We start from the raw sequence: 15,176 nt of genomic DNA, 5'->3' as shown, positions 1-15,176 counted from the left end.
AAATCGCGGGCAAAAGTTTATAATTATAATAAAAACTAAATTTTTTATTTCTATAAAGGAAATAAATTTATAAATTTATTGTAATAATAAAATTTTATATACGACACTAGTCTACTCGTAGTGCTTGAAGCACAAGGAATTTTAACTGTTTGTCATATTTTGAACAGATTAAACAACTTTATCCATGGCTTTGCGCGCACATATCTACGAAATGTGATGGGCAGGCAACATTATCCACATTACACACCAGTCGACGCGCGTATTTTGTTAATTTTCGTAATTATGATATCCGCCACGCGACGATCCGTGCCTGACGAAATAACTCCGTCGCTCGGATTTTCTAGCGCGCGCATTAAATTCGTGCGCCGAGCTTACGGCAAATAACTACTTTTACGACTCGTGGTCGGGCTGGGTGGGTAGGTGGACAAGCATGCTTCATAGACCATACTAACGAATATAAATATCAAGTGTGACATAATTGTCCTCAATGCTCGTAACTCGCGTGCGCGCTGATAATTATCATACTAGACTACTAGTCTGGCAACCACTCACACACGCGACTATTTAAAAACTTGGTTATGTTGTGACGCATGCGTGTACCGGAAGTAAGCATTATTGGTCGTTCTTTCACTGGGTTTTGAACAACTAAATTTGGAACAAGAGCCCGCTGCGCATTGCTCACCGACAAAACACACAATGACAACGCTGAAACTATTTATGGTGACATTTCCTACGGCGTGGCGTCAAGTTGAAATAGTCGTTCGCGTGCCGTAGGCCCACGAATTAACCCCCGGGGCCACCCTTGCTTGCCTGCTTGAAACGGACGACAAATGCACGCAAATTTACACGCCGCGAATCGATCTAATATTTTCCCTCACCGCCGCCGACAACGCAAACACAAACACACCCACTAAATATAGAGTTATCAAAATTATGTAAATGCGCGTTACGACCGCAGCTTTCGGATAATCCAGTCAGCGCGAATGAAAATTGATAATGCTCGCGTCGTGTCGAGTGGTGGTACGTATGCGCGTAATTAGCTGAATGTTTAATTATGCGCGTTTTTCCGCCGTCGACGTCGTCGCGTACTTGTCGCGGAATTCATTTGCGAACCATTTATGAATGGTGCTTATTTGCATAGCACCATATGCACAAATTCATTAGAACTACTCGTGAGAACTAAAACTAAACGAAAATAAAAAAAATCTTTTAATTTTTTTACCGCTCTAGAGCTGTAAAACTATTTTATGCAAGCATGAGGAAAAAATATGCTGTGGAACGTCAGCTTATCAGCATAAACGAGCGTAAAAATGGTTATCGTCAAATATTCATGAGACGCGCTCAATTAATCTTTGAATAAACATCACGCGACTGATTTTATATGTGCAACCGGGCGCGTTTGTTTTTGCGCGCCGATTTTACGAGATACTGAGCACATATTTAAATTATGCAAACTTGATTATCTACACGGTGTGTGGTTTAAATAATATCCATTGGTTTTTCACATTGTAGTGTGTGTATGTGGGTGTGTGTGATTGCGATTGGTATAAATTTCATTTTCACGCCCACGTACACGTGTTATTGATATAGTAGATTGCGGCGGGCTGTTCCTGCTCGTGTTAACATCCTATCTACTTCACTTGAAACGTACATTATCGAAACAAATGGTTGCGGAAACAATGAAATGGAGGTTCGAACAGGGCTTTCAATCTTTATTTAAGTAATGAAAATAAGAAAATCTATTTTTAACATGTTCAATGTTTTTATAAAAATTTATTGTGTTAATATGTAATTTACTATTGTTTGTTTGAAATTTATTTTTAATTTAATTTATTTTTGTTTTAATTTAGTGAAAATTTTTAATTTTGACATAACTTTATTTTGCCCTCCTGCAGACGATGTTTCAACACGCCACGTGTCACACTCACAGGTATAATCACAGGTAGAATAGATAGGTGTGTATGTCGCATGGGCGCATGGCATAACGATAACCTTCCTGCCGGTAGCCGCTGTCTGTTTTGCGAACGATAAAACTGTTTTACGTGCGGCGGCGAACGGTATGCAAAGAAAAAAAGCTGTTTTTCGACTATACCCATCGCGAGCGCGCCATTGTAGCGAAGGTATCTCCGACGACACCTAGAGGTCTTCGCCCGACAGAGGTATAACAAACACCGCGCGCACAAAAACCAGGTGGAGATAAAAAGGATCCCCATGTCGTGCGTCACTTGATGAATGCGTTTCAGTCCTTCGTACATTTTGTTCGCCACGTCCAGATTTCGCTTCAAGAGGAAAACGCCGTTTAAAATTTGTCTAAATATGTAATTTCCGGTGCGTTTTTTGTATAAAAATTGAAAATTTATATTTAAATATTTAATATTTTAAACTTGCGTGTACGGTTACCTGACGTGTAATTTCATTACACCAAACAATAAGTGCCAACTTCAGTGATTTAATCAATAATATAAAGTTAACAAACTAATGGCAAGTTTAATTTATTTCTTGAAAGGACGCCGTGAGCGATTGTGAAATGTGCGCGCCGGAAATGTTAGACGGAAAAATTTATTGTCATTAATCATAGTCCCACACTGGGGAAACAGGAAACACGCCTCAAACTGGCTTGGCGCGCGCGCGGACGCGAAATATTTTGCGAAACTTATTCCACAATAAAAACGCTTCGCGAAAGTTGAGGGCGTTAATACAAAAATGAAATTGCAACTTTTGTACTTGAATTAATTGTTATTATGACAGATTGCGTGTATTTTGCGAAAGTAATTAAAATTTGACGTAATAGCGAATATTTTCACTCGAGATAACTAAACATATAGATATTATTTCCTGATTAAAATGAGAAAATTTCTCATTTCTACACTGCGCACTGCAAAAGCAAAACACTATTTGACTCCCCTCAAAGTGTAATTAAATTCTGCGCGGATCGAACTCGACGCCATTTCCACTTCGGTCGCTGAAGAGTTTTCCGTTCGTATTTGTGCACCGCTAGAAAATCATACGCGCTCATATAGTTATATACTCTATATACTCAAGTGATGTCGATATATTACTCTTCACGTCGCTAGTTTCCAGTTTTATAAATTCCTTTAAGAGTCTTATATTTCCAATCGATATTTGCGTCGTCTGTAATAACCAACACGCCACGCTTATATAAAAGCTAGCGCTTCTAATAAGACTCACGCTATACACACGCACACACATAGAGAGCTTAGAAGTAAGCACCGTAAGCACACTTAGGACGCCATAGTCGCCGAGCAGAAGAGGACTTAATTTCATTATGTTAATTGGATTTGCCTTCCATTAAGTAAGACTAGTGCCTGCCGCGCGCTGTGCACTCGCCACTCGGGCGTCGATTCTTGTTTCCTCTGTGTCCTCTACTCCTCTAGTCCTGTGTCATCGCGTGTAGGCATAAGGTGCTTGTCACACGCATTCACTTATTAAGAGATCACTTCGCAAAATGCCATCCTTACTTTCTGACAATCCTGTTAAAAAGTTAATTGCCATTTCGTAATATCTTTTCTTTCCCGCTTTTGCAACGAGCTCATTATCTTCTTGGTTTTTCTATCGCGAATAAAATATGAAAAATTAAATGCACATGCAATATGATAACGTTTTATATTTGCTTTTAGCATTTCTGGCCGTTAACTGTTAAGTGCATTTTGCTGTTAGCTACCGGCATAAATGGACGTGCCTGAGAGGCAACTATTGCAACATAAAGTTGGGCACTAATCATTTGCATAATTATATCATTGTTAGGTTTTTTTTTTGGAATTTTTACTACGTGTGATGCTTTTAAAGACAAAAGTTTCATTTATCTGCAATAGATGGCGTTGTAATCAAGCGCTTATGCTTTGACTTGCGGTTTTGTTCAGAAATAAAATATTTTTATTATTTCCTTATAATTCAGACAAAAATGTACTTTTTGCAATAGATGGCGTTATAATAGAGTGCTTATGCTTTGACTTGCGGTTTTGTTTTAAAATTATAAAATTTTTCGTTGATTCATGCCAATTAAGGCAAAAGTTTACTTATTCAGCGGTAGATGGCGTTTCAATCGAGTGCCAATGTTTTGACTTGCTGTTTTTCTTCAGAAATAAATTATTTTTTGCTATTTTCATATTATTCAGACAAATTTTTTGATTTTTCCTATAGATGGCGTCTGAATCGCCTATGTATTGATTTACGGTTTTTATTTAAAATAAGTTATTTTTTGTTTTTTTCTAATGATTCAAGCAAAAATTTATTTATTTTGCCATAGATGGCGTTACAATCGATCGCTTATGCTTTGACTTGGGGTTTTAGTTCAGAAATAAAATATTTTTGTAATTTTTTTATAATTTGGACAGTAATATACTTATTTTGCAATAGATGGCGTTACAATCGAGTTCTTATGCTTTGACTTGCGGTTTTTGTTGCGAAATAAAAACATTTTTCGTTATCTCATCGCGATTGAGTGTACATCACGCGAAAACCGCGCGCCGCATAAAACAATATTTAATGAGTTCGCATAACGCTTGCGCGCCGTAGTTGCGCGATAAGTTCGACGAGATAAAGAAAAACTAATTAAAGGCAAATGGAAAACACGTGTTTTTCATTGCGGGCGCGCTTCCCATCGGGATTATGAATTGTTTTCTTCTCTCCGTTTTTCCCACGACGCGCACTGATTAACCGATATAAATTTAAATTTTAATGAATATTATACATACAAATGTTTTATTCTAATCGGGAATTACGTTTTTCGGCCCGTGCTGTGTATCGCGGGGTCGGTGAGCGCGCGCGCTGCGCGCCAACGAAGGCGGTTTTGGTCGGTTTAATAGGATTTATTTAATTAAATCAGTACTCGAAATATATAATAACGTGGGCGGTGGCGGTGGTTACGCACGTTTTTACGCCGCGTGGCAAAGCGAACCTTTTCCGACCGTGGTGAGCTAGCGCATACGAAGTGGAATTTGTTGAACATGTTTTGTTATAGGTTTATTGTTGCCATTTCCGAAAGCAGCTCGTAACGTTATGATTAACGTTCACATTTCACTTTTACACTCTATTTCGTCTCGCAACAAACATTTTAGAATCAAAATTGACATCATATATGGTTTTATTCGTCTAAAACGAAAATGATTTTTTTTTTTTTTTTGATAAAGGAATATTTATTTTGGTTGGTCCCTTGTAGGCTTTGGTTTTTTTTTGTTTCCCAAATCGATATTTGTGTACTGATTGAAAGAATTTAATTGAAAGTCATGATGAAAAGAATATATGGCAAACGTGCTGTATCTCCATTTCGGTGCGGTGTGTGCGCGGGCGTGTTGCTAAGCTGCTAACGGTCCCGGAATAAATTGAAAGTAAACTGTAGCGACGCTGGTAATGCCAGTAACAGCAATTGCTCGCCAAACGCGAGCGCGTATTGCGTCGGCGAGTGCCTCCTGCATCGAATGCACGTACTTGTACTTCGCATTGCGATTTGTCACACCCGATGAATGTTTGTGCAAGGCTTTTTTCGCCGCCTCCTCGGCGTCGTTTAGAGCAAACCCATTTTCGTTTCGGAAACGATTTCAGTTAAAAATTCATACACATCTTCTGATGACATTTGCGCAAACAAAATTTCCCGCATCACTTTGGCCCAAATATTTTGTTGTGTGTTGGAAATAGCAAAACAGAGTTGTGTTGTGTGTAGACGCCGGCGACGTCTTGGAGGCTTCTTTACGTATGCAGGCGCACATGTTTTGTAAATAATTTGCGATACAAGAAGCCATGCGAAGCGACGTGCATCAGTGAATTAAATGCAAACATTAGAAACACGCACGCCAAGGACCCAGGCGCGCAATATTATTTATTCGCGAACGAAGGTAAGCAAATACTCTGATTTGCCTACAAGCGGAAGTTTGCTCAGCGTATCAAATATGCGTTTTATTTAGTGACAAAAATTTTGTAACAATTTTGTAACAGAAAAATGTTTTTTTAATATTCCCAGCGCTAATTTATTAAAAATTATAGTATCGTGCGGAAATTATATTTTTATTGCCCTTGAGCCGTTAAAATGTTTAATGCCATGGCTTTATTCCACCACAAAATCATTGTTGTGCGCCGAATAAAACATAAAATTTACATTTTGCATTGAAATTAGATTTTAATTTTAAAAATAACATCCCCGGCAAACTCCACCGCTAAATCCATGTCACATATTTATGGCTTTACGCTTTTGATACTTGTTAGCGAGCGCGGCGCGCAAAACCCACGCCGCCCACCACGCGCGAGATCTAGATGAAATCGTATCATAGGCGCGCGCGGCGTTGGCGCCCGCACAGATAGCGCGGTAATACAACGTAAAATTCAAATCGGTCGCCTTAATATTTGATGAAACCCTTTATTTCCATAGATAACACACTTTATGCAAATCCGCGCGCGGGCGAAACATTTGTGGTGGCGGCCGGATGCCGATATCAATATAGTACGTAAGTGCGTCGTAAAATTCGCATGCGAGTCGCATCCGTAGGACCTTCCGGGCGTGTGTCGCGTGCTGCATGCGTGCATTACCTCCACCGGGGGCGGCTAGTTGAGAGCAAACATACAATTCGCATGCAATACGCGCGCATTAAGAACTTATTAGGATTAGATGTTTTTCTGCATAAAAAATCAATTTTATAAATGGGCGAAAAACATTGTGTGTAATACATGTGGAAAATAAATATTCACATGGATGGTGGAAATGAATCCGACATGGTTTTTTCAAGTGCACACCACTTGTGCAAATAATACCAAAGTGCCGTCCCGGGTTTGTAGCGGTCACCAGCGCATAAAGAAGCGCAAAAAAATAAGCAGAGAAAGCGTGGCAGTAAACAGACCGACGAAACCGCGAAACGGACACTTGGTGCCATTAAGGTGGTCCGCAGTGTTGTTCCACCGCCTTGGCGCGCGCCTCGCCACTCCACCGGGGGCAGTATCGTGCTCTCCGCGCGCGCCTCCACCCGAAAGACCATTAACAATGTGGTTCTCTACCCTTCGCGGCGCGCAAAACGCCAACTTTTCCGTTTGATTGCTTTGTTCTTTTCGCTTCGTTTCTACCACTCGTCTGAAATCCAAACGCACAACAAAAACACCACAACACAACTTGGTTGGTGTGCTGGACGAGTAAACGTCGTTAAGATTTGTTCGCGAGTTCAAGTTACCGGCACGAATTTTCGATAAAAGATAAATTTATTACTTTTAAAAATATTGTATATGTTTTCGCTTTTGCTTTTAATTAAAAAAGTTAATAAATCACTTGTATCCAATCTCCCAAAACGGGCGAGCAGGAAAAAACCAACCTCGACTGCGGATAAATCGTTAATCCCGATTGCTCAAATGGTCGAACGCTTCGCGCGTATATCTCGTGATATGTGCGTATATTTCATTTTATTTTTCTGCTTTCCGAAGTGCTGCGGTCCCGCTGAGATAATCCACGCGGGCGCGAATTTTCCGCCCTCGAATTCTAATCGCAGTGAATACTCCGACGCGCGCCGGCGTTAATGCAGTAAACATTTTAGGAACGCGATGCGAAACCGTCGTTCATAAATATTGACCTTAAGGTGTCAAATATTATGATTGCGTTTGCGAATTTAGCGAACGATTTGAAGACGCGCCGCGCGGCAATTAGGTCTTTTCCTAATTGAATTAATAACGCCGCATTATGAGGGATGCGGTTACTAAGAAGCGATGTTTATCTAGCGCAAATTGTTTATTCAGGAGAGATGTTTACCTGAGAGTTTAATCTTAGCGCTCGTTCGCTCACCCACGAAGATGGAGCGGTAAGATTGCACAACAAAGGTAAACGTGTTTTTTATAAGCTGACATCCTAGCAAAAACAGATTGTAAGTGTTTGTAAAACACGGCTTGGCGTTGGTAATAAAAATGAAGCGATCGTAGATAAAACTTTGCAGCGCGTTTTTTTTTTTGGGAAAATGGCGGGTATAATTGCTTAACCTCATTTGTGCGCTACACAGCAGTAGTGAATTGTCGCCGGTCGTTTCATGTCCTTCACAAATTGAAGTCAATTAATTCGATCGGCGAAAACTTTCAGCGAGCAAAAAAATGACGGCGCGACGATAAATATAGGCGGAGTGAGTGGCTACATTTCGTGCGGCAGCACTGAAAGCATTCGGCTTTGATCATGAAAATTGATGACGTCGAGATCTAATTCAGTGTGTAACTAGCCCAACTTATACGTGTGGCGGATGCGGACGGTGTAGATATCGGGGGCGCGCACTTTGCGCCAGTGGCGGCACTCTAATGGCGACGAGTCACACCGAAACGACGGTTAGCGGTCGGGATACAAGGTTACACCGCAAGCGCGCGCGGGCGGGGGTTGAAGGGAAAAGTCGCCCTCTCGCCATCATCATGCCGCAAGTCTTTGAAGTCGCCTTCGAACCCAATAAAGTGACTGCCAAACACTTTTGCTCAATAACCCCGGTACACAACGTACAGCGTGCATGCATGGCGGCACACAGCGGCGAAAAACACACAAGCGGCTTTTGTCATCGTGCATTCGATTGGCGCAAAAAAGGGCGCTTTTTAAGTTATGCCCGCGGCTGCAAAGTGGGTTATGTAAGTTTAAGGAAAAGTACACAGACGACGGGAAAAATTTAAAGAGCGCGCTGACCCGAATACGTCTCCTCGGGCGGCATGTAACCGTTGTGTTTGCCTTGCTTGTGAGCACGGGGGCGGCTGGCAAACGTGCGCATGTTATAATTTCGAAAATGAATGGAAGTGGAAAAGAAGGTACATAACTACGCGTTATAATTTGTGTGTATTCGTCGTATTTTTTAAATGCCAGGCTAAATATTTATTCGTACGTGCGGAAAAAGCGACGCTGGGGAGGCGGCGTAATTTACCATTCGGACAGTTACCTGAAACAGAAAAATATAAAAAAATGTAAGAATTTAGAATTTACAAATGAGCAAACACAAAATTTTTAATATTTTATTTTTATATAAATTATTTTTTCTATTTTGACCTATAAAAGGGCCAAAGCCGTGACTAAAGTATTTTAGTCACGGACTTTAGTCACGGGATGGAGCTTGCGCGTAGGGTGCGAGCAAATTTCGAAAATTTAAAATAAAAAATTTAAATACCTAAAAATAGCGTAAGCATCACGTTGCTAAACGTTGTTATACACTATTGCGTTGTAATAAGAAGTAGTTTTTAAAATATCATTAATAATTTACACTAAACTGAACTTATAATGCAAACAAGACATGCACGATCGCTTTCCTTCTAAATGCAATATCAACGTTAAGTTTTCCAATTTTGATTTATATGTGCTTTGATTTAAAATTCCCAAAATCGCAATAAATTCCACGTCCATAAATCACGCGCCCGTATTTTATTCTTCGCGCCTGGCTTTCCCATACTCCACTTTCGAATATATACGTGTGTGTCCCTAAGTTTTTCTGACAATTTCATCTTCGACGCTCAATATATTTATTTTTACAACTTCATTTCCCTATTGGAAAATTGAATTCAGATTTATTAGTATTATCCTTTTGTTAAACTCTTACATAAATATGATGCTAGATAAAATTGTGCAAAACTTTTTCCTCGCCAATTTTTTTTTTTTCTTTCTTTGGTTGAGATCACTGACGTGCTAAAACAAATTGCGCTCGTTGCACCCGGAGCACATTCCTCCACGATATATTTTCAGTTTTTACAACTCCAGGATGAGGATCAATCTTATAAGTTAGTACTTTTTACAGTTCCAGCTTTAAGGGTCTTCGCATTCTCGTTGGCGCGGGTCCTTCAAGAAGAATTGCTCGATTACTACTTTGGCGCAACGCTGGCTGAAGCTCCATATACATACGTAGGTGGATCGTAAGTAAAGTTTCTGCTTCTTTTTTTTTCTGGTTCGTCTTGTTTTATTTCACCAACCCAGAGTGTAAGTACTTACGTACACACCGAGTATAGAACAAAATGTCTGCGCCCTGTGCACAGAATCGCAGAGTGTGCACCAGAACAAGGTGATTGTCTCGGTTTCTCTTTATGATCCCGTAAAATAATTTATTGTACGAGCTTCCCACTTACAACTACCGAGACACGGGTCGAGTCCCGGCTGCCGGGAATGCCAGGATATTCCGTAATTCAAATCGCGCCACGGCTTGTTTTCGCTCGGTTTGTACAACTATGTGTGTAGGTGTGTTGAGGGCGATTGCGAGGGCGCTAACGAATTGGTTGTATCGGTGGGGCCTCGAGGAAGGAGTATGTTCGTGGATATGTTTGCGCGTGGGCTACCAACACGCAGTTAACAGCTTATTCGACGCCATCAGCGTTATTATAAAGTGGAAATTGTTCATTGTTCGGAAAGCAATATCCGTGCGGCAGGACAAAAACACATTTAGCAAATAAAGCGATTTTTATTACGGATTACACGTGATAATTACCTCACCACACTCGGTGACAATGATTTAATTCAATGTTTTTTTATTTTGGAGTAGATCTTAATGATGGATTAAAATTTTCTATAAGGATTTATCGCGTTAGAGTAAATTTGTTAATTTAAAAGTATCGTTTAACGCGCGAACTTAGTTCCCAGCGGTGGTTGGGGGCAGCGCTAAGTGAATCTAAGAGAAAAATTTGAATTGCATATCGTTAGACAACGCGCCCGAGACCCCGTCGTCTCCGCTGAATATTTTTACGACAGGCCACAAGTTTAACATTTATTCATTCCATCTTCCCTTCCGCCGGCCCGCGTCGGAAAACCTGAGGGACACCCCCCGTCGGCGGGATCCACTCGCCTGTGAGTGCAAAAACCCAACGCCGCGCCACCGGAACAATATAGTTATAGCCCGTGCGTCGACCGCAAAAGACTGTGAAGCCTTAATAAAATCAAGCTTTGCTTGCGTCATTCATTTTTAAATCAGACTCGCAAGACGGTAGACAGACGCACAATCACGATCCGAAGAGGGTCCTTCCGCTCCGCCAGCCGGTGAATGATTTTTTTCCAAAATAGAAATGCTGATTTTTTCCCTTTTTTTTCTAAAATGTCAGAGAAATAAAGCATGTTGGCGCGTGGAATGATTGAATTAATCGTCGCAAAAGCATGGAATTTGTTTAGTTCATTGATTTAATGCATCGGAGGAAACATGTAGTTGGAAAATAGAATTAGAGTTGTAATATAATGTAATTTGATTAGTGGCGAACGAAGTAAAATAGAGAAAAACCACAGCTGGCTTGCTTTTCAGCGCGCGCGCTGCTTTTCTTTTCCACGAAACTAAAAGCAAGAAAGCTACAAATCTAATGCGTGCGTTTGCTCGACGTATAAATCTTGTTTTCGCAGCGTTTACCTCGCGCAGAACTACAGACGTAATACAAACACAATGCTAAAAATATAAATCGCAACCACATTATATTTTGTTTTCGCTTTCTATTATAATAAATTAAATTCCGAGCGTAAAAACGCGCCCGGAATGAAACGAAATTAAATATTGCCCACGCCGACACAAAACAGATTTATAAACTTTAAGCTTTTACGCTGGAATTAGTCGAAAAGAAAATGAAACTCCTTGAAATAAAATAAACCTCTAAACTTGAAAGGTAAAGCTTCAGGAGGGTAGATAGCAGTATTTTTCTTCTTTTTTATTGTTTGACCATTTATTATTGCTGGTGGAACAAGCGCACGATACTGATACACCATTCTTCATTCTAAAGGGGCGACTAGACAGGCAAACTTCTAAAACAGATATCAAGACGAAGGGGCGTTTGTTTGAACTGCGGCACATCGATGACGAAACAATTTTATGCCGAAAAGCATGTCTTGCGCATTAATATGAATAAAGTGACCTGCGAAGAGTTGGCGCGCGCAATACTAAGGACGAAATAAATGTGTTTGTATTATTAATGCGATAAGTTTCACTGAAACTCGCTTCTAACTCGCATAACGCCGGAAACGCTCCACTCCTGTACGAATCACTCATAGGGTATTCCGTGGAGAAGCCATTGCCGCCGCCACTGTAACAGTTAGACACTTGTCGCGACTTAGTTGGTGCAAGTCGTGCCCTTTTGGAAAACTTGCACTCGGCGAAACGAAGGAAAATTACAAGCGCGCCCCGAGGCGCAGCCGTCAGGAGGAGGTTGGAAAAAAAGCGTTTTGGTTAATTTATGTGACTTGTCTTGACTAATTGGCGCCTTGAAATTATTACCCTAGTTATACAACTCGCTGCGTACCCGGATTCGCCCTTCATTTCAATTTTCCTTCATTTATTCATGGCCGCACGATGTTGCAATAAAAAAAAGCGCGTAATGATGATGATGCCAATAGAAGATTCGTCACAAAAAATATAATAAACGGCGGAGAGATAGAAGGACGAATATTATATAATGAACTTCCAATTAGCGACGATGTTAAAGGTAATCAATTACGATGAGCAGCGACCAGCGACGACGTTGATGAATTACTAATAAATTCATCAACGTTTTATAAAACAGCTGCCACGTTCGGATGGACAGCGAGATGTGCTTCAATCATTTGTTGCCATGGAAGCACATTGGGAAGATTAGCAAAAAATGTGTGGATTAGCAGAGATAAAAATACGATACATGCAGTTATTAGTAATATAATTTTTTTTTTTGCTTTTGATGAAAAAAAGTTGTACAATTGAATTAAACGTGAGCGTGGTGAGATTAGTAGTGGAAATGGAATAATTGAGCACTGACGATAGATAATTATCGCACGCATGTTGCGTGTGATCACAAAACCCACGCACTTCACATCATCATCACATTCGCAGTTAATTAACGAATTATTAAATCCGTTCAATTATTTGTTAATTGGTGAAAACATGCCGCTCGTTTTTAATTAAAATGCGCGCCCGGTGCATGGGGGTGCTCTCGTCCACTGCGCGCATATTTTTGTTGCGGTTTCTCGGACGCTCTCTTTTTGGAGCGCGTTTTTTTCCGCCGCCGCCCGCCGCACGTTTATAAATTCAGACAACGAGTTTCAACCACGGCGCGCAGATATTCTACGAGAACACACGTCACGGACACCATGCCTCACACAATGTTTTTCTCTGTCGTTTTTCGGCCGGTTTGTTTGTCTGTTGCGTGTTTTCCGCTTTTTTCCATTCCAATGCGGATGCGAGCGAAGAAAACAAAAGCATACACACGAATTAAAATACTAAATTGTTTTGTTTTGCGGTTTTAGTTGGAATATTTTTCATCACAAACACACTGTACACATGTTAGAAAACGGCGACAATTTCATTCTATTTTTATTTACACACTCACTCACTTCCAGGTTTTATTCAAGAGAGAATTCGCATTTTAGGGAACTTCCCTTCGCATTTGGAGTCAATAAAAGTTCGATTTTGAAGGCAGTCCTTTAGCGGCGCGTTTGTGTGCGCTCTTAATTTTCCCATTCGTTTTGCGTCGGTTCGCTGCGTTCACAAAAACGTGCGCCCCCGAGTTTAAATAGTAAAAATAGTGTGTTTTAACGTGCTGCCATACTTCAATGTCTACGAGGCAGAAATTGGCAATCAGAGTTGGGAACAACTAGCTTTCATTCCATTTACACCGCATCGTTCGGCCGCAAAAAGGTTGTTTTCGTTCGAGCGCCGCATTATCACACACAGCCTATCGTTTTCTATTCACTTCGCAACTACTGCATTCGATCGTGTTCACCAACATGGAATGACAGCCTGCAACATGTACACCTTTACATCGGTAGCTGCTGGCTTTTTGTATTATGGACCCACAATGTGTTTACGCCAAAATGTCAATTAACTTCTATAAACTACCATTTTTCTATTATTAAACTCAAAAAATTGACAAAATTTACTTTTTTACGTTTTTTTACGGTTTTGAGACATAAAAAGTGATACTTTAAACACGGACGTGACTAAAGTACTTTAGTCACGAGTTTTAGTCACGGGGTGGAGAAATATCATACCCCGTGAGTCAAATAATGCGCTGCTGCGCTCACTACACTCGTTCTTAACCAATTTCATGACAAAAACTCCTGTTTAACCACTTGATACTTAATAAACTTTTTAATTTTCCTAATTCTAATTTATTGTGATCAATGTGTTCACTTGATAGAAATTTATTATCTTCGTATAGAAAAAAAGTTGGCGCTCCAATTGTAGCGTACGATTACACATTAACGAGACATGCAATTTAAAAATTAAACTCTCTTTAATCACACGCGACACAGGCGCTCGACTCCGCCGAAGCCGGTCATTACGCGTCACAAGTATATTTGCGGCGCGCTGGTCACTTAATATTAAACTAACTGCATTTTAAATGGCGTAGCTGTTGCGTTCTCGCGTTTACATTGCGCTCGCGTTGTAACCAGTTGCATGTTCAATTTACTTTCAGCATCATTAATACCACCAACGCAGGGCCTGTGCACTCGCTGTGCGCCAATAAGCTGCGCACCCCGGGTTGGTTTAATCGACGCTCAGGTACGCGCCCGCAATGTATCTAATAGTTTCGTCGGCAGCGTTTATTAGTTTGTCTAGTGTTTAAACTCCGGATCGCGTTTGCAACTTTCCAATTTCGCTACCGCTTTAAAATCGCTTATTAATAATACAGGGGCGAGGCATGTGTGGCAAATTGAAATTGGTCAATTCCATGCATGCACCGTGTTGGTGGGAAATCGAACTGAATGAAAACTGAAGAAAAAGACGAACGCCGAATGAATAGAAATCATGCGGGAAATGTCGGGCGGAGAGCAATCGTTAACCACATACGTGACCGATTCATAAATGGTTTCGACATGCTGCCCGCGACGATGGCGGCGGCGTCTCACGATTGTGGAAAGTTAACGTCGATTGTAGGTACCTTGTAGCAAGGCATAACAATAACAATAAGGTTTTATGCATTAAAACAAGTGCATTGGAATGCAAAAGACAACCATGTGCGCTTGTACGGACAGAAAAGCAAAGAATTGCAACGATTATTGCTATCGCCCTTATTGGATATTGATATTTTTCAGATCGTAGCAACTTTTCGATAAGATTGTTGCATTTTTTTCTGTTTTTATTTTTTGAGGAAAAAAAATTACAAGAAAATATTTATTTTGCTTGTCTGATACAAAATATGCATTAAGCGTATCTTTGACAAGCTCCGAATGAAAAATTACTTTCAATTTGAATTGTATAGCCGTAGCATATGAAAATAATAGTAAAATGAGGTTTTGTACGTGA

General features: G+C 40.4%; 2 protein-coding genes across 3 annotated transcripts in view; one reads left to right on the top strand and one right to left on the bottom strand.

Moving 5' to 3' along the window:
* Window positions 1-15,176, top strand: part of LOC135791820 (farnesol dehydrogenase-like) — a 51,728-nt gene that overhangs the window by 16,300 nt on the left and 20,252 nt on the right. Inside the window, exon 3 of the mRNA XM_065302367.1 lies at window positions 9,735-9,849. The gene's annotated coding sequence lies outside the window, so the exon portion shown is untranslated. The remainder of the gene's footprint in view (window positions 1-9,734; window positions 9,850-15,176) is intronic.
* The window catches only part of kek3 (kekkon 3), a 68,227-nt gene that overhangs the window by 42,223 nt on the left and 10,828 nt on the right, over window positions 1-15,176 (bottom strand). The window lies entirely within an intron of this gene.

Source organism: Atheta coriaria, unplaced genomic scaffold (genome assembly GCF_025399875.1).
Source record: "Atheta coriaria isolate IRGN ID8LTWV9N9 unplaced genomic scaffold, Caltech_Dcor_3.1 hic_scaffold_5_pilon, whole genome shotgun sequence".
Lineage (NCBI taxonomy): Eukaryota > Metazoa > Arthropoda > Insecta > Coleoptera > Staphylinidae > Dalotia > Dalotia coriaria.
This window is presented reverse-complemented; position numbering and strand designations above follow the sequence as displayed.